Here is a 22,725-nt window from a genome sequence, read left to right as displayed (position 1 = left end):
TCAGTGTTGTGGTATTCCCATTGTATGCCTACACAGTTTGGTGCAATGCTTCCAGTTTATGCCAATGCAGTTATCCTGTAGATGCTAAAAGGAAAGCATAGGCTCTGAAACAATGTTTTGGATGAGATAATTGATGTGATTGACTAAAGTTGAATTGGCCTCTATTGTTCACAATCTAAGAGATGTGAATGGACTGTAAAAACCATAGAAACACATTAATAAATTGCTCATGGTGTCAATGGTCGTGTTGGCTCATTGACCTGGTACAAAATAACGTTGGCATGGTCCACAAATGAAATATGAAAACATTAACAATTGTTATGGTTGGTTCCACTAAGAATGGAGTTGTTTTGGTCATTGAAAGTTAATGAATTAATATGTTGTGGTAAAGAAATCAAAGTTAAATATTATTTCATGGATTGGTTTGGTAAAAATTGTTATGGATGCATTGAGTTGGTCATTATGGAGTTGAAGATGGTCCAATTTTGTTATGGATCAAATTTCTTGATGAAATACCATCGAACGAGGTCAAGGTTCTTTCCCATGGTAACGATTAGGCCGATGCGATTTGGTCAATCCTCCAAAGCTATAAATACATAGTGTGATCTATCATTGGTGTATGTGTTTTTTAGGAGTGATCACTCTCTTTTGTTTTGGCACCGACATAGATTTGAATTGGTTCTTATTATATATATATTTTTTGGCACAAAAGGTGATCCAAATAATATTAATGCTTGATATGAGAAATAATGCATTAGATATATGTGGATCAATTGGGTTATATTATGTGTTATGGTATAGGGAGACAAAGTGGTGAAGAAGAAACTAGCTTGATCAAGCCCAAATAATCAAGTTTGATATGGTCCCTGTTGATTATGGAACATGATAATTATTTTGATGGATCTTATCTGAGTTAGTGATGGCCTCCTCCTAGTTTGAATAGTGTGTGTTTGGTTGAAAAGTTACATGTGTATGAAGTGAAATGATGATAAATGTAGAAGAGCATACCTTTAGAAGTGTACAATTTTAGAGCAGAGTTCGATTAGATTGTGTACATAGGAAGAAAAAGAAAGCATGCATGCAAGTTGGTTGTCGTAATAGTACAAGAGGCAATGCGATCTTTTCCAGTCGAATGTGTTAAAGGAGACCCAAAACTAGAATGAGTGAGAGACATATACGATGTGTAGTTAGGATTCATCTAAGATTTATTTAACAGAACCCTATGTGTATGAAGTGAAAAAGGAATCCAATCTGGCTAGTTGTGGCAAGGTTAGATAATATGCAAAGTTCCTAAGTAATCAATGCATATGATTGCTATAACAGAGAATGGTATATTGTGTAATTATTATCTAGTGTGAATGGACATAGATCAGTGGAAATCCTTGTTTGCATCGGTGCATAGAGAGAATCTGAGATTACCTATCTATGGAATTTGATTGATGTTTTTATAGAGCATGTAGCACAATTTTCAAAGAATGATTATGGCTGACAATGTTTTGCAGGGTTTAACTTGGTTCCCTTGATGTATGGTATATTTTATTGCTAATATGGTTGTTGAAGGTTAGTATTAGTTCTATTTTCCAATGTTATGTATTGCAAATATCAATGAAGTTGCCCACTTGATATTGAGAGTGTGATATTTGTCTGAACAACATAACTAGAATCAGACTTGTGGATCAAGGGTTGGCATACCTATGAGATTGTTGGTGCTTTGTCATAAATATATATCCTTTAGATTTAATGTATCTACCTATAGTTGATGACCAGATACTAGAGATTATGTGCACCAAGAGGTTTGTTATCTTGTGCAAAATATAGAGTATTAGTGTTGGGTTTATGTTCCTATTTTTTTGCTAACACTTGTATATGTGTATTGTAAGAGATTGTATTGGTTAGGAGCTAATGTTGTTGCTGGTGTCAATGTGTGGTATGGTCATATGAGGCTTTTGTTAAGTCAATATTTTCATGTATGGCTGAGATGATTAAGTTTTGTATTGCATGGGGAGAATGTTGGCTAAGAGATTTTTATTGTGAGGGTCATAATCAAAATATGTTGTTAAGGTTTGTCATTAGACATACTGCCAATTTGAAATGTGTTGAATCAGAGTTTCTTGTGATGTTACTATAAGGGTCTTAGTTTTAATGTATGATTTTTTGTTGAGTGTTGAGTGATATGTTTGTGTGTTAATATGGATGTCGTGTAGCTTGTGCTATCACTAATGTATACTTCAGTTAGGGTATTAGGGCATTAAGGTATTTTTAATAGCCTGGAATTTCATCAAACAATTTATATGCAATGAATCATTAAACCATTTGATCATTTCTTCAAACACTTTGCATGCAAACAAATCGAGGAAAATTTTAAGGGCTAATAGCCATATATGGGATAATTTTTCATGGCTTTTCCAAAAAAAAACTAGCCAATTTGCATTTTTTCTAAAAATGATTCACCCAATTTTTATAGGATAAAATTATTTTACCTTAAAAAATGTCAAAATTTTGTAAAGGCTACATAAAATCATTATAAATTTGAATATTTTTATGAAAATATAGCCAAATATTTTACAATTTTCATATTAGAGAATAATAAGGTTCGTCAAGGTTTCTAAACTTTAAGATAAATTTCCATCCTTAAATTTTTTGTTGAAACTAATGTAGCAAATTCCTCAAGGAATATCTCCTAAATTATATATGTCCAAGTTCTAAAAAGTAAACCATATGATCAATGGGAGTTCCCCAATCTATAGTCCAAGTTTCAACCTCTCGAACCTTCCAGATGAAAATTTATAGCAAAAATGTGTTTGATGCATGATTTTAGGAGCATCCAGAAAGCTTGACTTCCTATGATCATATATATTAAAATATAGCAACCCAATATCTAAAAGTTGGACCAGATGATTAGTGAGATTTCCCCTCACTATGGTCTAATGTTATTCTTTTGGAACCTCCAAAATAAATGATACAGCAGAAATTCCAACATGACAAATTTGATGCATGATTTTTAGGAGCATCTAAAAAAACATGACCCAAGATTTGAAGGTTGGACCAGATAACTATCAAAATTTACCCTCACTAAGGTAAAATTTCATCTTCTGGAATATCCTAGAAGAAAAGTTATAGCATAAATTCCAACATGACATGCTTAAATATGCGTCTAGGAATCTCAACTTTCTCTATTCATATTTCCTAAAATTTTGTGACCCAAGATCCGATAATTGGGACCAGAGGACCAGAGGGATTTCCCCTCATTACAGTCCAATATTTAGCTTCTGGAACCTCCAAGAACAAAACTTGTAGCATAAATTTCATCGGGCCTGTTTAAAGAAGAAGCTAGGAAGTATATCTTCCTCAACTAATGTTTTTACAAAATTTAATACATATAAGAAGCTACAACCAATAGTATAACAATTACAGCCATGATAAATTTTCTTATGGGTAAATGCATGTACATATAAACTTGTTGAAAATATAAATTAAATAATCATGCATATCATTAAATCATTGATGCTATAAATAATGATTAACAGAGAAATAAATATTTATATATTGCAGCTAGAAAAATACTGGAAACTAAAGTAGGGTGAGCCACATTCCACCCTACCATAGGCTAAAATGTGTTGCAATTTTTCTCTTAGTAGACCACCCCCATTAATATCTTTATTCCTTAAGGAGAACTTAATTCAGTGGTATTTCAAACACTTAGATTTATATCATATTTTAACACCATAAGTGAAGGCCATTCTCCTTCACACACACACACACACAAGCAAAATTAGTTATTGACCTTTCCATATTTGTTTAGGCTCACCTTCACATAAATATCATGAAGGTTTGTATGGCACAAGGGAGTCCTTTTTTGATCTCTCCAGTCCCTCATCCCTCCTCTCTTTAGTGCTCTATGTTCCACACACACAACCAGGAAAATTGCTAGTCCTCAAAGCCATCTAGGCCAAAGAAAAAAAACTACAACATATTCACTTCTTATCACAAAAGTTATCGCTCACAACTCTTAACCAGCTATAAGGCCTGAATCTCTCTATCTTTTGTCACCAATCTTTTTTCCAACTCAAATTTTCTAAGTGGGAGAGAGAGATGTACGAGAAATTAATAGAAGAGAGAAAAATTATAAGCTTAAGAATTAAGAAGAAGAACACCCTTGATTGCTAATCCCTCTTATTTTTATAATCACACCTCAACCATTCATCTTCCCGTCCTTTTAGATTCTTTGGAAGAATGACCATCACATCAAAGGGAAATATTCACCCAAGGTATATTTTTCCTAGTAAGTCAAGTTTTCCCCTCACCAAGGCATCATAATCTGTTGGTTGTCACCTTTTTTTAGTTCTCACATTTGTATTGATAAAAATACGCAATACATCATATAATAGAGTTTGACATCATAGCATCAATGTTGGCACCCCAACATTATATGTTCTTAATTACATTACAAAATTTGGGTTAATGAAAGGGGTGGCATAGCCATGGTCTCAAACAAGTTGTCAATTTAACCCTAAAAGAATGGTCCTAAACATAGTTATTTACTTGATAAAACCCTAGATAGTTTTTGTTTTGTTTATATCACATTTAGTTGATAAAACCCTAGATAGTTTGAAAGGATTTATTATTAAGGCTTCACATTGGGTTAAGGGAAAATACAAAGATTGAGTTTTTTTGTTTGGTTTTGTTTTGTTTTATTACACATTATTGCTTTTTTTGTTTTTTTTCTTTTTTTTTCTTTTTCTTTTTTTTTTGTTTTGAGTGTTTGTAAGTTGGAGATTTAAAAGTAATATTTTATTGGGAAAAATTTTAAATAATATGAAATTAGTGAATTTAGATTATTTTTTTTGGCTCATATTTATTAATGTATTACTTTAATAGAATATGGTTAATTTTTTCATATTTTGAGAAAGTTTATTTAATTGGTAGCTTATTTAAATTGTAGATAATTTTTAAAGGAAACCCTATAATGTCAAGAGGTTGGATCTCAATTTTTGTGTAAAAAGAGGTGATCTAGGTGGATGTTGGTGGCCACCCACCTATCCCATTTGTACCCCCACAACTGTCTCTTTCAGCTTTTTAGTTCCCTAAGTTATAGCACAGTTTACTATTTTTAGTAGTTTTTTGGGTCCTGAACTTTCGGAGCCGTTTTGAGGCCCTAAATGACGTTTTTTAGCCGAAAGTGGTAGTGCTCGGATAGATCTTTCTAACGAGCTATTGTACGCGTCAAACGGAGATCTTATGCCAAAGTTATGACCCTGGGAAATTGATGTACCAATTTACCCAAACGGGGCCCACAATTTGGTGTTTCATCTTCTAGGGTTAGGTTTCGGGATGTGAAAGGTTTTCCATTGTTTCTCAACAATAAATAGGCCTTTGAGCCTCATTGTAACACAGTTCATATGCATGTAGCCACCACATCTCTTCTTAGAGATAAGCTACCATCGCCCTAGCTAATTTATTTCCATTTCTATTTGTAAGCACATTTCAGTATTTTACAGTAATGAAATGAAGTATTATTTCTGCTGCATCTCGGTATTTATGGTTATCTCACCTCTGTATTTATGGTTATCTCTATAATTTGTTGTGTTCTTGTTTAAATCCAGATCAGTGGTATCAGAGCGGTCTGCTTTTTCTCTGTTTTTCTTTGCATGTCCCCAACGAGGTCGGGATATAAGGAGTTAGGGCTTGAACTGGTCGAACCTTTGCAAGACCAGCCTCGCAAATCCTGACGGCCTCCCATGGGATATGAGAAGAAAGACGAGGGGGCAGGAGATCCTATCAAAATCTTGCTCGAAGAAGCCCTCAAGTGACAAAGGAACGTGATGATGGATAGCTTTGCGCAAATCCTTCAGCGGCTACCCAGAGGTGATGCATCGGCTTCCAGTAGCTACTCTGGAAATGCTACACCATTTAAGGTACAAGTTAATTTTGAAATCCCCATATTCGAGGGTCAAATAGACATAGATACCGTAGATAAATCGTTAAATCTGCTAGAAGGATATTTTTCTGTTCATGAATTTTCGAGCCAGGAAAATATTGTTTTTTCTCTTCTCAAAGCAGCCCCCCACGTCAAGGACTGGTGGGAAACCTACTGCGAGCAGAAGGATGAAAGTACAGGCTCACTATTTTCAGTTGCACCCACTTGGAATGACTTCTGGGATGTCGTCAAGGAGTAGTACTACCCTGTCGAAAGCTATGAGGAAAAATACATCAAATGGACCACACTGCGGCAGGGACGAGACCAAGATGTGCCGGAGTTCACAAACATTTTTCATACCCTTCGCACACAGTTGGGTATCAAAGATTCTGAGCTACATCTGGTACTCAAATACCGTGGCTGCCTACACAAATACATCCAGGAAGAGATGGAGTTCTTGAACATCTCCTCACTCGGCACAGCATACCGATACGCTGTCAAAATCGAGCAAAAGTTCAAACAAAAGAAGTGAGACTTTGGATCTGCAAATCTGAAGCCCAAAGGACAAAGCCAATGCGGGGTGACCCAAGACAACCTGTCGAAGCCGCAAGAAAAGAACAACACCACGAAGCCGAAGAAGGACACAGGATAATGGTGTGAGTTCCACAAGAGTCCCACTCATAACACAAGTGAGTGTCAGACCAAGCAGTCGCTGGTGGCTGAGTTGAAGTCTTCCGAATCATATGCATGTTCTGACCCTGAGCTAGAACCTGACAAGGGGAATGGAAAATGGAAGCAGATCATTGATGCAGATCCCAGTGCCACTGTTGCCACTGCCAAGATCCAGAAGAATGAGCCCGAAGACCCAGAGGAGGGGGAGCATCTTTTCCACTCACAGATGTGGGTGAAGGGTTCACCGCTGCAATTCATTGTCAACAGTGGTAGCCAAAAGAACCTTATTTCAGTCGAGGTCGTGAAGCAGTTGCGCCTATCGACTACACCACACCCACAACCATATAGTATCGGTGGCTTCATGAAGGACGAGATCTCAAAGTTCACCAGTAGTGCCGCCTTCCCTACAGCATCAAGCCCTTCACAGATGAGGTATTGAGTGATGTTACACCTCTGGATGTTTGTGATGTATTACTAGGCCAACCATACTTGTGGAGGCGACATGTTGTGTATGAGTCAAGGCCTTGTGCTGTCATTATTTCTTTGAATAATTCATTATACAGGATACCGGAGATAGCCCCACCTACTGCCACATATTTGATCACCGCTAAGAAAGGCAGCAAGCTCATCTCCTAGACCAGGAAATTCATCTGTCTGGCTCACTCCCAAAGTAAGGGGAAGATTTTCATCACATCCATGACCCCTGCGAAGGGTTCCTCCATGCAGAAACAATAGCAAAGGGATACAGTCATGACAAGACACAGGAACAACTTCTCCTCACCCACAGGGGTACCACACAAGTTTCAGGTGGGCGACAAAGTTTGGTTACATCTGCAGAGAGAACGCCTTACCAGAACCCATCAGAAACTCAAGCGACTCCGACATGGTCCTTACACCAGTACCAAGGCTACGGGCAACAATGCTTTGAAGCACAGCGTTCCTCCATTCCTTGTCTTGCACCGAGTGTTCAATGTGGACCATCATTGACCATGCTTCCCACCATTTCTGGACACATTAGAGATTGCATAACAACTCACCAGAGACCTAGCTCAGTAGAAGCTTCCTCATCTCAGGGAGGAACTCAACACAATGGGGACCATTGCTACTAAGGGGGGAGGAATGATCCAGGTAGATGTTGGTAGCCACCCACCTATCCCATTTGGACCCCCACAATTGTCTCTTTCAGTTTTTCAGTTCCCTAAGTTATAACACAGTTTACTATTTTTAGCAGTTTTTCGGGTCCTGAACCTTCGAAGCCGTTTTGAGGCCCTAAACGACGGTTTTTGGGAAATCTGGGGCAACATGGGTCAATGGACCCATGTTGCCTTCGAAAGTGGTAATTCCCAGATAGATCTTTCTAACGAGCTATTTTACATGTCAAACGGAGATCGTATGCCAAAGTTACGACCCCGGGAAATTGATGTACCAATTTACCCAAATGGGGCCCACAATTTGATGTTTCATATTCTAGGGTTAGGTTTCGGGATGTGAAAGGTTTTCCATTGTTTCTCAACAATAAATAGGCCTTTGAGCCTCATTGTAACACAGTTCAGAGGCATGTAGTCGCCACATCTCTTCTCAAAGATAAGCTACCATTGCCCTAGATGATTTATTTCCATTTCTGTTTGTAAGCACATTTAAGTATTTTACAGTAATGAAATGAAATATTACTTCCGCTGCATCTCAGTATTTATGGTTATCTCTGTAATTTGTTGCGTTCTTGTTTAAATCCAGATCAGTGGTATCAGAGCGGTCTGCTTTTTCTCTGTTTTTCTTTGCATGTCCCCAACGAGGTCGAGATATAAGGAGTTAGGGCTTGAATTGGTCGAACCTTTGCAAGACCAGCCTCGCAAATCCTGACAGCCTCCCATGGCGGATGAGAAGAAAGACGAGGGGGCAGGAGATCTTATCAAAATCTTGCTCAAAGAACCCCTCGAGCGACAAAGGAACGTGATGATGGATAGCTTTGCGCAGATCCTTCAGTGGCTACCCAGAGGCAACGCATCGGCTTCCAGCAGCTACTCTGGAAACGCTACACCATTTAAGGTACAAGTTAATTTTGAAATCCCCATATTTGAGGGTCAAATAGATGTAGATGCCATAGATAAATGGTTAAATCTGCTAGAAGGATATTCCTCTGTTCATGAATTTTCGAGTCAGGAAAAGATTGTTTTTGCTCTTCTCAAAGCAGCCCCCCACGTCAAGGACTGGTGGGAAACTTACTGCGAGCAGAAGGATGAAAGTACAGGCTCACTATTTTAAGTTGCACCCACTTGGAATGACTTCTGGGATGCCGTCAAGGAGCAGTACTACGTTGTCAAAAGCTATGCAGACAAATACATCAAATGGACCACACTGCAGCAGGGACGAGACCAAGATGTGCCGGAGTTCACAAACATTTTTCATACCCTTCGCACACAGTTGGGTATCAAAGATTCTGAGCTACATCTGGTACTCAAATACCGTGGCTGCCTACACAAATACATCCAGGAAGAGATGGAGTTCTTGAACATCTCCTCACTCAGCACAACATACCGATACGCTGTCAAAATCGAGCAAAAGTTCAAATAGAAGAAGCGAGACTTTGGATCTGCAAATTCGAAGCCCAAAGGACAAAGCCAAGGTAGGGTGACCCAAGACAACCCGTCGAAGCCGCAAGAAAAGAACAACACCACGAAGCCGAAGAAGGACACAGGAAAGTGGTTTGAGTTCCACAAGAGTCCCACTCATAACACAAGTGAGTGTTGGACCAAGTAGTCGCTGGTGGCCGAGTTGAAGTCTTCCAAATCAGATGCATGTTCCGACCCTGAGCCAGAACCTGACAAGGGGAATGGCAAATGGAAGCAGATCATTGATGCACATCCCAGCGCCACTGTTGCCACTACCAAGATCCAGAAGAATGAGTCTGAAGACCCAGAGGAGGGGGAGCGTCTTTTCCACTCACAGATGTGGGTGAAGGGTTCGCCGCTGCAATTCATTGTCGACAAGGTAGCCAAAACAACCTTATTTCAACCGAGGTCGTGAAGCGGTTGGGCCTACCAACTACACCACACCCACAGCCATATAGTATCGGTGGCGTCACGAAGGACGAGATCTCAAAGTTTGCCAGTAGTGCCGCCTTCCCTACAACATCAAGCCCTTCATAGACGAGGTATTGTGTGATGTTACACCTCTGGATGTTTGTGATGTATTACTAGGCCAACCATACTTGTGGAGGTGACATGTTGTGTATGAGTCAAGGCCTCATGCTGTCATTATTTCTTTGAATAATTCATTATACAGGATACCGGAGGTAGCCCCACCTACCACCACATCTTTGATCACCGCTAAGAAAGGCAACAAGCTCATCTCCCAGACCAGGAAATTCATCTGTCTGGTTCACTCCCAAAGTAAGGGGAAGATTGTCATCACATCCATGAACCCCGCGAAGGATTCCTCCATGCAGCAGCAGCAGCAAAGGGATACAGTCATGACAAGACACAGGAACAACTTCTCCTCACCCACAGGGGTACCACACAAGTTTCAGGTGGGCGACAAAGTTTGGTTACATCTGCAGAGAGAACGCCTTACCAGAACCCATCAGAAACTCAGGCGACTCCGACATGGTCCTTACACCAGTACCAAGGCTACGGGCAACAATGCTTTGAAGCACAGCTGGAGCAAAAAAACTTAAAATATGCAGAAATTATATATAAATATTTATTAGAAAAATGAATAGATAGATGATGATGATTTACACTGGGTTGCCTGGCTTATATACTGCCACAGGCACCCTTTGGGAAAGGGCATGATCTTATAATCGTGCCCTTTCGCCTAACTAAACCTAAATTAAATTATAAACCTAAAATTAACTATTTTTTTACATAACATTGCCTTCCTCTCGAAAGAATGCTTTGTCCTCAAAGCATACGTAACGACGGATGTTGTTGACAAAATACTTCATTCTCCCAAGAAGCTTCTTCTCCGGGCAAGTCCTTCCACTTGATCAGATATTCCTTGATAGTACGAGAACGAAGCTTTCTTTCTCTAGTAGACAAAATACCTTCTGGTTCTAAAATGACTCTTCCCTCATCATCTAGGGATGGAAGTGTTGTTTGCGTTGTTTGATTGTTACCTAGGGCCCTTTTAAGGCAAGATACGTGGAAGACGTTGTGAACACGAATTGTCTCTGGAAGGCTTAAACCATATGCAACTTGGCTAATCTTTTTGTTGATCTGATAAGGTCCATAAAACTTTGGTGCCAATTTGTTTTTTCCTTTCTGTTTTAAGGATAATTGTTTGTATGGTTGGAGCTTAACAAATACCCATTCTCCAACTTCAAACTCTCTTTCGGTTTTGTTACGGTCTGTTTGTTGCTTCATACGATTCCTTGCATTATTTAGATTTTCTTTTAATATTTGGACGATTTTCTGGGTTTCTTCTAGTTGATCTTTAACAGCATGTAGATTTGTTTGGACCATAGCTAGATCTTTCCATTTCGGGGGTTCATATCCATATAGGGCTTGAAATGGCGTCATTTTCGTTGATGTATGATAGGTGGAGTTATACCACCATTCAGCAAGGTGTAACCATTGAGCCCATTTATTTTGTTTTTCTATAGCGTAGCAACGTAGGTAGGCCTCCAAACATTTATTGACAACCTCTGTTTGGCCATCTGTTTGCGGGTGATAAGCGGAACTCATATTTAAGTAAGTTCCTACATGGTTGAACAATTCCTTCCAGAAATTACCTTTGAACTTGGCATCTCTATCACTTACAATGACTTTTGGAAAACCGTGCAACTTATATATATTTTTGCAAAATATTTCAGCGATTTCTTTTGTTGAGTATGACTTCTTTAATGCCATAAAGTGAGCATATTTGGTGAGTTTGTCGACTACTACGAAAATCTTGTCCTTGCCTTCAGATACTAGTAATCCTTCAATAAAGTCCATCGAGATTTCCTCCCACTTCTGATTTGGAATGTTTAAGGGGTGAAGTAATCCTGTTGTCGTAATATTTTCGCCTTTATTCCTTTGACATGTATCACATTCTGCTACATACTTCTGAATATCATGATTCATTCCCTTCCAAAAGAAGGATTGGCGTGCATTTTAGTAAGTCTTAAAGAATCCTACGTGTCCAGCTAACGGTGAGTCATGTAATTCTTTGAGTATCTTAAACTTAAACTTGGAATTTGTACTTAGATATATTCTTCCTTTATACCATAGGATATCATTCTTCCACTCAAATTTTGAGTTATTGGGAAGGTTATTGGTTATTGCTGTTACTTCTCGATCCTTGGCATACTCACTTCGAATTTCGTTAAGCCACTCAGGAACAACAACCGAAATTGCAAGTAGTGTTGGTTCTTCATCTTTCCTGGATAAGGCATCGGCTACTACATTGTCTTTACCTCTTTTATGTAGTATTTCCAAGTCAAAAGCGGAAATTTTTTCAATCCATTTTTGTTGTTCTTCGGAAAGCATTTTTTGTTGAAGGAGATGTTGGAGACTGTTATGGTCTGTTCGAATAGAAAACTTACTTCCCAAAAGATATTGCCTCCACTTAGCTAGTGCATGCATGATAGCTAGCATTTCTTTGTTGTATGTGGATTTGAGGCGCTCTCTTTTATTGAGCTTCCTACTTTCAAACACTATGGGATGTCCTTGTTGCATTAGTACTGCACCTATACCAAATCCAGAAGCATCACACTTAATGATAAATGGTTTAGAAAAATCTGGTGTTGCTAATACGGGAGCATTAGACATAATTTCTTTTAATTTTTCAAAACACCTTCCTGCTTCCTCATCCCATAGAAACGAATTCTTCTTTAAAAGATTTGTTAGAGGTGCAGTTATATGTGCATAGTTTTAATAAACCTTCGGTAATATCCTATCAAACCTAAGAACCCTCTTAGCTTGGATATATTAACGGGTTTGGTCCATTCTTTTATGGCTTTGATTTTGTTAGGGTCCACCTTTACACCTTCATGGGATATAATGTGTCCAAGGTATTCTACTTCTTCCTTTCCAAAGGTACATTTGGACTTTTTTGCGTAAAATTGGTGTTCTTTAAGTAGTGTAAGAACCTTATCCAAATGTTGCAAGTGCTCCTTCCAAGTTTTACTGTAAATTAGAATATCATCAAAGAATACTAATACAAACTTTCTAAGGTGTGGGCGAAATAATTCATTCATAGTTGCTTGAAACGTTGCTGGTGCATTGGTTAATCCAAATGGCATTACTTTAAATTCATAATGACCTTCGTGTGTTCGGAATGCGGTTTTTGGTATGTCTTCTAATCTTATTCTAATTTGATAGTAACCTGATCTTAGATCCAATTTTGAGAAATACCTTGCGCCATGTAACTCATCCAACATTTCGTCGATAAATGGAATTGGAAACTTATTTTTAATTTTTATTTTGTTTAATCCCCTATAGTCAATACATAGCCTGAATGACCCATCTTTCTTCCTTACCAACACCACTGGAGCAGCGTAAGGACTTTTACTTTTCGAGATGATTCCACACCTTAAGAGGTCTTGGATTAATCTCTCGATTTCTGTTTTTTGGTGATGTGGATATCGGTATGGCTTGATGTTAACCGGGTCTGATCCTGCCTTGACTTCTATTGTATGCTCAATTTCCCTATTAGGCGGCATCTTTAGAGGTAGATCTTGAAATACTTCTTCATGTTTCTTAATTTACTACAATGCACGTCAATCCTTCTTTTAATAGCTCTTCGGGTGTACAATTCGACTTTTTACACAGACTTTTCAGCATTGTTAAGACTTCTCTGAAGTTTACTCCTGTTTGGACATGTTGACTTTCCATCTTTATCTCTATTCGATTTGTCGTATCTTCAAGATTTTTGATTTTGTTTGCTTGCTCCCCAAGCTTGCTCTCGACGTCATTTAATCTCTTACTGACCTCGTCGTGGTTGTTATTTATCTTTTGCTCTGCATCCAACAACCTTTTTTGAAAATCCGCCATTGTCATTGTCGACATTGAGCGGGTTTGCGGAGGCGTGTATTTATTTGCCAGCTAAAATATTTTTCCTTCCTTTTTTTTTTTTTTTTAAATAATTAAATTTAATTAATTTAATAATTTAATTTAATTAATAATATTATTAATTATAAATTATAATAATTATAATTATTAATTATTAATTATTTTATATATATATATATATATATATATATATATATATATATATATATATATATATATATATATATTAAAGTTATAAATTATATAACTTAAATTATATATAATATATATAATTAAAATATGATATATATAACCAAATCACGTTATAATTTTTTTTTTATATATATATCATTTAACTTTTGAACCGTCACGTTGATTAACTAACCCCTTGACTTTTCCAAAAAAAATATCGAATATTACCGCAGTTTATCCAGCGGACCGATGGCTACGTTTTACTGGTGAGTGGGAAATTTGGAATGACGGCTGGTCGAATTGGAGTCGAGTCAGCCAAGAGGGAAGGCGGAAATCAAGGGTAGAAGACGTCTGCGGGGGAGCACGTCCGCGGGGAGATGATGTGGGGGACAGCGGAATTACGGTTGGACAGGGATGGAATTTTGCGAGATAGAGATTTTGATTTGTGCGGCAGTGGAATGGTGCGGCTGCTACAGCGGGGGTATGGCGGCGGAAGCACGAAGAATGTTATCGGATGGGAGGCAAAACAAAGAATGGGTAGTGGCGGCTTGTGTAGCGGGGACGGTAGACTGTGGAATTGAGGGCAGAGAGGGACGGTGGAAAGGAACGGTAGGCAACTGTCTGGCGGAGCAATGCGGCCCACGTGGAACAGCGGCTCGGACAGTGAAAGCGGAAGGCAATGGATAGGGTGCAGGAAATTCTGAACACAAGCAGAGGATCGACCGCTCTGATACCAATGGAGCAGAAAAACTTAAAATATGCAGAAATTATATATAAATATTTATTAGAAAAATGAATAGATAGATGATGATGATTTACACTGGGTTGCCTGGCTTATATACCGCCACGGGCACCCTTTGGGAAAGGGCATGATCTTATAATCGTTCCCTTTCGCCTAACTAAACCTAAATTAAATTATAAACCTAAAATTAACTATTTTTTTACATAACAACAGCATTCCTCCATTCCTTAGCTTGCACCGAGTGTTCAATGTGGACCATCGTCGACCATGCTTCCCACCATTTCTGGACACATCAGAGATTGCAGAACAACTCACCAGAGACCTAGCTCAGCAGAAGCTTCCTCATCTCATGGAGGAACTCAACGCAATGGGGACCATTGCTTCCTAAGGGGGGAGGAATGATCCAAGTGGATGTTGGTGGCCACCCACCTATCCCATTTGGACTCCCACAACTATCTCTTTCAGTTTTTCAGTTCCCTAAGTTATAACACAGTTTACTATTTTTAGCAGTTTTTCAGGTCCTGAACTTTCGGAGCCGTTTTGAGGCCCTAAACGACGTTTTTTGGGAAATCTAGGGCAACATGGGTCCATTCATGGACCCATGTTGCCTCCCAAAGTGGTAGTGCTCGGATAGATCTTTCTAACGAGCTATTGGACGCGTCAAACATAGATCGTATGCCAAAGTTACGACCTCGGGAAATTGATGTACCAATTTACCCAAACAGGGCCCACAATTTGGTGTTTCATCTTCTAGAGTTAGGTTTCGGGATGTGAAAGGTTTTCCATTGTTTCTCAACAATAAATAGGCCTTCGAGCCTCATTGTAACTCAGTTCAGAGGCATGTAGCCGCCACATCTCTTCTCAGAGATAAGCTACCATCGCCCTAGATGATTTATTTCCATTTCTATTTGTAAGCACATTTAAGTATTTTACAGTAATGAAATGAAGTATTATTTCTGCTACATCTCAGTATTTATGGTTATCTCACCTCTGTATTTATGGTTATCTCTATAATTTGTTGTGTTCCTGTTTAAATCTGGATCAATGGTATCAGAGTGGTCTACTTTTTCTCTATTTTTCTTTGCATGTCCCCAACGAGGTCAGGATATAAGGAGTTAGGACTTGAACTGGTCGAACCTTTGCAAGACCAGCCTCGCAAATCCCGATGGCATCCCATGGAGGATGAGAAGAAAGACGAGGGGGCAGGAGATCCTATCAAAATCTTGCTCGAAGAAGCCCTCGAGCGACAAAGGAACGCGATGATGGATAGCTTTGCACAGATCCTTCAGCGGCTACCCAGAGGTGACAAATTGGCTTCCAGCAGCTACTCTGGAAACGCTACACCATTTAAGGTACAAGTTAATTTTGAAATCCCCATATTCGAGGGTCAAATAGATGCAGATTCCGTAGATAAATGGTTAAATCTGCTAGAAGGATATTTTTCTTTTTCATGAATATTCGAGTCGGGAAAATATTGTTTTTTCTCTTCTCAAAGCAGCCCCCCACGTCAAGGACTGGTGGGAAACCTACTACGAGCAGAATGAAAGTACAGGATCACTATTTCTAGCTGCACCCATTTGTAATGACTTCCGGGATGCCGTCAAGGAGCAGTACTACCCGTCAAAAGCTATGAGGACAAATACATCAAATGGATCACACTGCGGCAGGGACAAGACCAAGATGTCCCAGAGTTCACAAACATTTTTCATACCCTTCGCACACAGTTGGGTATCAAATATTCTGAGCTACATCTGGTACTCAAATACCACGACTGCCTACACAAATACATCCAGGAAGAGATGGAGTTCTTGAACATCTCCTCACTCGGCACAGCATACCGATACACTGTCAAAATCGAGCAAAAGTTGAAACAGAAGAAGCGAGACTTTGGATCTGCAAATCTGAAGCCCAAAGGACAAAGCCAAGGCGGGGTGACCCAAGACAACCCATCGAAGCCGCAAGAAAAGAACAACACCACGAAGCCGAAGAAGGATACAGGAAAGTGGTGTGAGTTCCACAAGAGTCCCACTCATAACACAAGTGAGTGTTGGACCAAGCAGTCACTGGTGGCCGAGTTGAAGTCTTCCGAATCAGATGCATGTTCCGACCCTGAGCCAGAACCTAACAAGGGGAATGGAAAATGGAAGCAGATCATTGATGTGGATCCCAGCACCACTGTTGCCTCTGCCAAGATCTAGAAGAATGAGCCCAAAGACCCAGAGGAGGGGGAGCATCTTTTCCACTCACAGATGTGGGTGAAGGGTTCACCGCTGCAATTCAATGTCGACAGTGGTAGCCAAAAGAACCTTATTTCAGCCTAGATCATGAAGCAGTTGGGCCTACCAACTACACCACACCCACAGCCATATAGTATCAGGTGGCTTCATGAAGGACGAGATCTCAAAGTTTGCCAGCAGTGCCACCTTCCCTACAGCATCAAGTCCTTCACAAACGAGGTATTGTGTGATGTTACACCTCTGGATGTTTGTGATGTATTACTAGGCCAACCATACTTGTGGAGGTGACATGTTGTGTATGAGTCAAGGCCTCGTGCTGTCATTATTTCTTTGAATAATTCATTATATAGGATACTGGAGGTAGCCCCACCTACCGCCGCATCTTTGATCACCGCTAAGAAAGGCAGCAGGCTCATCTCCCAGACTAGGAAATTCATCTGTCCGGTTCACTCCCAAAGTAAGGGGAAGATTGTCATCACATCCATGACCCCCACGAAGGGTTCCTCCATGCAGTAGCAACAGCAAAGTGATACAGTCATGACAAGACACAAGAACAACTTCTCCTCACCCACAGGGGTACCACACAAGTTTCAGGTGGGCGACAAAGTTTGGTTACATCTGCAGAGAGAACGCCTTACCAGAACCCATCAGAAACTCAGGTGACTCCGACATGGTCCTTACACCAGTACCAAGGCTACGGGCAACAATGCTTTGAAGCACAACATTCCTCCATTCCTTGGCTTGCACCGAGTGTTCAATTTGGATAGTCGTCGACCATGCTTCCCACCATTTCAGGACACATCAGAGATTGCAAAACAACTCACCAGAGACCCAGCTCAGCAGAAGCTTCCTCATCTCAAGGAGGAACTCAACGCAATGGGGACCATTGCTTCCTAAGCGGGGAGGAATGATCCAGGTGGATGTTGGTAGCCACCCACCTATCCCATTTGGACCCCCACAACTGTTTCTTTCAGTTTTTCAGTTCCCTAAGTTATAGCACAATTTACTATTTTTAGCAGTTTTTCGGGTCCTGAACTTTCGGAGCCATTTTGAGACCCTAAACGACGTGTTTTGGGAAATCTCCCAAAGTGGTAGTGCTCGGATAGATATTTCTAACGAGCTATTGTACGCGTCAAACAGAGATCGTATCCCAAAGTTACCACCCCAGGAAATTGATGTACCAATTTACCCAAACGGGGCCCACAATTTGGTGTTTCATCTTCTAGGGTTAGGTTTCGGGATGTGAAAGGTTTTCCATTGTTTATCAAAAATAAATATGCCTTCAAGCCTCATTGTAACACAGTTCAGAGGCATTTAGCCACCACATCTCTTCTCAGAGATAAGCTACCATCTCCCTAGCTGATTTATTTCCATTTCTGTTTGTAAGCACATTTCAGTATTTTATAGTAATGAAATGAAGTGTTATTTCCGCTGCATCTCAGTATTTATGGTTATATCACCTCTGTATTTAAGGTTATCTCTATAATTTTTTGCATTCCTGTTTAAATCCGGATCAAGAGGAGCAAGAGATCTAACATGTGACTTTCTTTTTCTAACGTTTCTGCTTTGGTTGTCAATGATATTTTTCAAAAAAAGGTTATTTAATTCAAGATGTGATTTGCGAGGTTGTAATGTAATGGTTATATATTTGTTGTGTTGAGTTTAAAAGACCTCATTTTTGGTGTTAGAATGTTTTGGTACAAGGTAGGAATGAACATGTGAGGCTATTAATCAAATCTCCCAGTCTATATTGTAGATTTGTATGTTCTAGGACTAGTGATGTTTATGCATGTATAAGTCTATAATGGTCTTATTTCTATAGTTGTTGGGGATATTTATCACTTGTATATTATCTTTTTGGAATATATAGGATCTTTTCTATGGAAAGAAAAGTTTTTGAAAGGAATGTCTTCAAAATGTTTAGTAATGATGATGATAATAATAATTTAATTTAAGGTCATTATTAAGTCAAATATTAAATTGGTGCAAGAGATTCCTTTGTTTTTGAGATAAGAGACTCATCTCCCCACAATCATTTGTACATACTCTAACCCTTTGGATTTGAACCTATATGTGAGTGCACTTTAAAAGAGAAGATATTTATTTATAGAAGGATTTTGAAATTATATATATATATATATATATATAGAGAGAGAGAGAGAGAGAGAGAGAGAGAGATTTTATATTTTGATATTTTTTAGGTGAAATACCAAAACTAGGATTTTAATAAATTTATTTGAGCGGTTGATTTTGATTTGATGATTTAGAATCCTATAACTTTTAGAATTTGTTTTGATCATTAAAACCCATATATTTGATCAAAACTTTGCCTGAAAATTCAACTTCTCATTACCAAAACAGTATTACTTTTGTGTTTTTATTATGACAATTTGATGAAAACATTGAACATGTTAAGCTCTTTGTCGTACATTATAAGAACATATGTAGATTGTTCACCACTTATTTACAAAGATAACACATATTATTGTGTGTGTATATGTGTATAAGATCCTCAATTCTTATGAAGTGATGGTATATCACTTATTTATATATAGAGGGGTGCACCATTCATTCACATGGATAACATATACTATTATTTAGATGTATATAACATTCTCATTTCACATTTCACATGGTATGATAGTAGGCTAATTTTCACATGGAGAAAAATAACAATAGTACATAAATTTTTGTGAATTTAGATATATATTTTCCTTCATCCTAAAACTACTTAGAAAAAAAAATTAATCAATATATTTATATATCTATATATATATATATATATATATATATATATATATTCCAAGGAAAAAAATTAGTGATTTTATTAAAAGTAAAAAAATACATTTTTAGATGTTGATATCTCATTGATTCCAAAGACTAACGATTGACAAAAAGAAAACATAAAAGTAAACAAAAGTTGTCCTAAACATAAGTCTGACAATAAACAAAAAGGATGCATAGTGAAAGTATCTTGCTAATATCATCCTTTGTCGATGATAATTGTACGAAATAGAAAAAATAGGAATCTATAGAAGATGTTGTAAACATTTATCTAACTCGTAAAAAACCTCATTGTGAAAAAAAACATTATAGTTGTCCCATAGAGAAGAGAAACGAAATAATGGAAATCGTGTAGCTAGGGTTTCTGAAGAGTTTCAGAGGTAGTTCCTAATGGAGGGACGTAGAGGAGGGAGCTCCACTCCCTCCTACAAGGACGCCATAGCCAATAGAAGTAAGACACCACTGGAAAACGTCAAAGAATGTGTGGAGGAAGAGAAAAGGAATAATGAAAAGGAGACAGATGGGACCAAGACAAGGAAAATAGTAACACAAAGAACAAGGAGGAAGATGAAAAAAGTCAAGGAACAAGAGACAAAAAACAAAAGGGACCTTGCAGACCAAAAGCAGAGATCACTCCTAGAGTCGTGTTAAATGATACTGCTCTACAAGTGCACAGGGAACACATGGGAACTTACGCTATCATCTGTAAATTCATGGGATTATGGCCCACTGAAAAAGCTTTGCAAACGTGGATCAAGTATCACTAGAAACCCAAAGGAATCATTGACCTACATCTGGGGTCAAATGGATTCTTCACCATGGTGTTCGCAAACATCGAAGATAAAGACAGAGTATTTGAAGGAGGACCCTACTTTTATGCAGCAGTCGGTCTCTATATGCGGCCTTGGATGATGAACTTTGTTCCAGAGTGGGAGACTTTCACTTCAGTACCAGTCTAGGTAAGGCTCTATTCTCGACCTCTTGATTACTGGCAAACTGAATCGCTAGCTGTCATATGCAATAAACTAGGTCATTTCGTTAAAGTTTCTCAAGCCACTAGAAGGGGAAATATACTTCCTTTGCAAGAATATGTGTGGAAATGGATCTATCAGGAGCTCTTCCGGATGAAGTCATCTTGGAAGTTTTTGATGAGGAATGGGTGCAAACTGTGGACTATGAGCATATCCCGTTCAGATGCTGTAGATGCCACGAACACAGACACTTGTTCAACGACTGTCCTCTTAGTAAAGCAGACGACAATAGTAAACCTAATACAATGAAGGACACAGAAAGCTTTCAAAAAGTGGTAAGTAGAGGAAAAGTAGGTAAAAAAGGACCAAAGCAACAACATAATGAGAGGCAAAGGGCCAGTCAGAACAAGTTTCAAGTATTGGAAGAGAGTGAAGAAAATACAATAGAAGACCAAGCTATGGACGAAGGTCTTAATGAAAGGGAAAATGAAGAAGACAACAATCAAACTCTAGACATTAGTAATCAAAAAGAGACTATGATGATTGAAACAAAACTGGAGATGGATCAGGAAATGAACCAGAGTGAAATAGATCTGGAGGACCATGAACTATAGGAAATTCTTGAGAAGGAACACCTAGAATTGGAAGGGTTCTTGATGCAAGGAACCATGAGAGGGATAGATTCATTGCCCCAAGAAGAATGCAATAGAATCCAGTAGTTGTTTTTATGGAAAACTCGGGAAAGGGGGTTAGATAAAGGAAAACCCATTGACAAGCAGGAGTAACGAGGAGTGAAAAAAATGAAATCTACTCCAGGATTAGCTACTAGAAATCCAGGAAAAAAGATAGGTAGGAAAAAGTAGAATGAGCTCTTGATGGAGTGTGGAAAGCTAATGATAAATTCAGGTAAGATGAAAGACCTATCCAACCACTCCTTTACAAACCTTTAATAATGAAGTTCACATCTTGGAATATCAGAGGTCTAGGCAATAAAAGGAAGCAAAGATTGCTTAGTAATAGAATGAAGCAAGCAACACTGGATATAATCTTCATCCAGGAAATGAAATGCTCCATTCAAAAATTAAAACAAATCCATAACAAATGGCTCAATAGGTTTGAGTTTCGAAGTAAAAGCAGATAACATGACGGGGGGAATTCTCACTCTTTGGAACCCCCAAAAAATAAGTATAATAGACGTGGAGGCATCAAGAAATTATTTATCAGTAGTGATTCAACCAGTGGGTGTTTCGGATACCTTTCTGGTCACAAATACTTATGGTCCTCAAAGAATAGATGATAAACTCAGATTTCTAGACTCCCTTGTGGATCTCAGGAATAGACATGCAGGAATACCTTAGGTCATGGGAGGGGATTTTAATATGATTAAATCTCTTACGGAAAAAAAAGGAGGTACGAGAACGCTACGCAAAGACTCCTTAGCATTCCAAACCTTCACAGACAACATGAAACTGGTTGACTCATAAACGAATAATGGTCTTTTTACTTGGAACAACAAAACAGGAGGCGAGGCACAGGTAGCCTCCAAGTTAGATAGATTTATGATCTTAGAGGAGCTTATGCTTATAGATAAAGAAATAACAGCAAGAGTTCTCCCCTTTGGAGGCTCAGATCACAGGCTGATTCAATTAAAGATCAAGGGCATAGATTCTTCCAGGAATAGACCCTTCAGATTTGAGAATATCTGGCTCTCCCACCCAGATTTCACCAGCAATATTGAAAAATGGTGGTTAGAAGATCTACAGATCCAGGGATAAAAAATGTTCCTCCTCCATAAAAGACTAAATCACATTAAGCTCAGGCTCAAAGAATGGAACAAGAATGATTTTGGCAAAATTTTTGTGGACAAAAAATCAATGGAAATCAAAATTCAGGGACTCAACGGCCACTGATCAGGGATGGCTTTGACAAAGTCAAAAGTGATCAAGCTGATAAACATCACCATGAATGGGAGAATTTATACAAACAAGAGGAAATATTTTAGAGACAAAAGTCTAGAGTTCAATGGCTCAAAGAAGGAGAGCATAATACAAGCTTTTTCCATAGATCCACTATGGCTAATAGAGCACACAACATAATCTCTTTGATAAATAATGAGGATGGGGAGCTTTAGATCTCTCATAAGGATATAGAAGTTGTTTTTTTCCAGAATTTACAAGGCATCACTAGGGAAAACAATTCATACAGAGAACAATGTATCAGGGAAATTACAAGACATATC

This window comes from Pinus tabuliformis, chromosome 8 (assembly GCF_031772625.1).
Source record: "Pinus tabuliformis cultivar Carrire ecotype Pingquan chromosome 8, CPIR1, whole genome shotgun sequence".
In the NCBI taxonomy this organism is placed as follows: Eukaryota; Viridiplantae; Streptophyta; class Pinopsida; order Pinales; family Pinaceae; genus Pinus; species Pinus tabuliformis.
This window is presented reverse-complemented; position numbering follows the sequence as displayed.